Here is a 2,338-nt window from a genome sequence, read left to right as displayed (position 1 = left end):
ACTATTATCGCTATTTGTTCTTGACAGTCGTCTGCCATGTTTGTTTACTCTAAACTCATGTTTGACTGTGAGAGATTTTGCAAGATTTCCCGTGTTCACAGTCAGGACTCTGATCTGTTGGGGACCATCAAAATAAAGTGTTAGAAGAGGCTTGAGGCTTGATCACCTTTTTTTCTTGTGTAAGCAAGATTTAATAAACCATCACAATTGAAGACTACTTGCTCCCTGTTTTGTGGCGATGGACTAATTTTTGTTGTGATTTGCTAAGGCACATGGCAGATCCTTCACAACTGGTGGCAGCGGTGGGATCGCCACTAGGGGCAGTAGTGAGTTTTTTTTTTGAAAACCAAAACATACGTGAGTAACGCGTTGTTGCGACAGAACCACAATCTGTCAAGTGATGTTTTCGTGAATTCATTGCTATTTATGAATCAGGATGGCCTCATTCGGCTGGAAGCGTAAGGTGGGGGAGAGAGTTTCCAAGACGACAGTGGAGAAGTTTCAGCAGGACTCAGAGAAGGTGGATGAGGAGGCTGATGTGGAGAAGGAGGGAGTTGATTGGTTGCACGTGATCAAACGACGGCGAGAGGTGCTGCTGGAGGATTGTGCTGCTAAGAGCAAGAGACTAAAGGATGAAGGAACGCTGCTCGCCGAGCAGGGCAGAAACTGGGAGGCATTGAAGAGGTGGGACGACGCTCTTCAGCTTACACCAGATAATGCCGTTCTGTATGAGATGAAGTCACAGGTGTTGATCACCCTTCAAGAGGTGTTCCTGGCTGTGCAGTCTGCAGAGATGGCCACCAAACTCCGCCCCCTTTGGTGGGAGGCATGGCAAACTCTGGGCCGCGCCCAAATAAGTCTTGGCGAAGTGGAGCTAGCTGTACGGTCCTTCCAAGTGGCGTTGCACCTGCATCCGTCTGAGCGCCTCCTCTGGGAGGAAGACCTAGGCTGGGCCTTACAGCTCCGGGAAAAGCAACAAGCTCTCCGTGAAAGGGCGACACAGGAAGAAGACGCCCGGAGGCTCCTTGTGGAAGCTCCAGAGCTAAAGAGCGATTATGATTTTGAAAGCGATGAAGTGATTGAGGCTTGCACAGCCATGGCTGATAGACAGAAAAAATATGAGGACTTAAAGAAAATGGCGGTTGTTGTGGACACATGTGGGCTGACCAAAGAGGTGGTCGTCGAGGATGACAACAAACCCACTTCATGCTCACAGAGTGTTTTAGTCAAGGCAAGAGGACTCTGAGGGAAATGGAGGCTGTTTTTGTGTCTCCTCATCTGTGTATTTTGTTTAGATTATGTATGTACTGTTGATTTGATGATCCAGGGTTCTGATTGGCTTCCTCGTATTGTTCAACACAGTTGTTCAATTATCCCCAGTGAATTTGTAAAGTGAGCACCAGATTCCCAGAAGAATCTGAAATGCTTCTGGATCATTTTCACTCAAACAAGAGCATAAATTCCTTCCTTTAAAAAAAAAAAAAAAAAAAAAAAAAAAAAGGCAAAAGTCACAGGGCAAAAAAAAAACTCACTACTGCCCCTAGTGGCGATCCCACCGCTGCCACCAGTTGTGAAGGATCTGCCATGTGCCTTAGCAAATCACAACAAAAATTAGTCCATCGCCACAAAACAGGGAGCAAGTAGTCTTCAATTGTGATGGTTTATTAAATCTTGCTTACACAAGAAAAAAAGGTGATCAAGCCTCAGTAGAGAGGAAAAAGGTGGAAACCATTGTAACAGTTAAAAACAAGAAGGTCCAAAAATTGTACTCCATTCAGATTACATCACAGGAAACATCCAGTAGTCAAAAAGGACATAATCGGGCTTGAACCTCTCAAACTGACAGAGGACAAATTTCAACACCACCTTTCCCAGGGTACAATAGGGAAAAAAAAAACCTCTACACAAAACATACACTGAATTTATAAGAGATGGCCCACACCATGAAAACAAAGAAGAGGAAACATAACCATACACATTTTCACAACATCAACAACCCAAACCCTGAAATGAAGACCATACATTTAACTAAATTTAAAGCCATGGATACATTTTAGTTAATGCAAAAGAATCCTATTAAACAAACATCACATTGATCAAAACATCACATTTTCCTATGTCCCCCCTAATACATCAAAGTTGGTACGGTTTCATTTCCTTTAGAATTCCCATAAAACAGATCAACTTCCTGTTTGAATCTCTTTGTCACTAGGCTGGTCCATACCACAACACATCAGGTACTAAACATTTCAAGTCATCTTAATTACAAAATGAACTAACAATTTGAACCATGTTTTTATAAATCACAGTTTAGCCAACGAGGAATTTTAGCTGATTT

General features: G+C 43.1%; 1 pseudogene across 1 annotated transcript; it reads left to right on the top strand.

The window, feature by feature from the left end:
• The first annotated feature begins 352 nt into the window (after positions 1-352).
• LOC143752055 (tetratricopeptide repeat protein 33 pseudogene) lies at positions 353-1,500 on the top strand (annotated as a pseudogene). Its single transcript, XR_013207320.1, has one exon. The product of XR_013207320.1 is annotated as a tetratricopeptide repeat protein 33 pseudogene (transcript).
• Positions 1,501-2,338: the final 838 nt, after the last annotated feature.

This window comes from Siphateles boraxobius, unplaced genomic scaffold (assembly GCF_051911475.1).
Source record: "Siphateles boraxobius isolate OS27281-9 unplaced genomic scaffold, OSU_SipBor_1 26, whole genome shotgun sequence".
Classification (NCBI taxonomy): domain Eukaryota; kingdom Metazoa; phylum Chordata; class Actinopteri; order Cypriniformes; family Leuciscidae; genus Siphateles; species Siphateles boraxobius.
The sequence above is the reverse complement of the archived record's forward strand: the minus strand, read 5'-3'. Positions and strand labels throughout refer to the sequence as shown.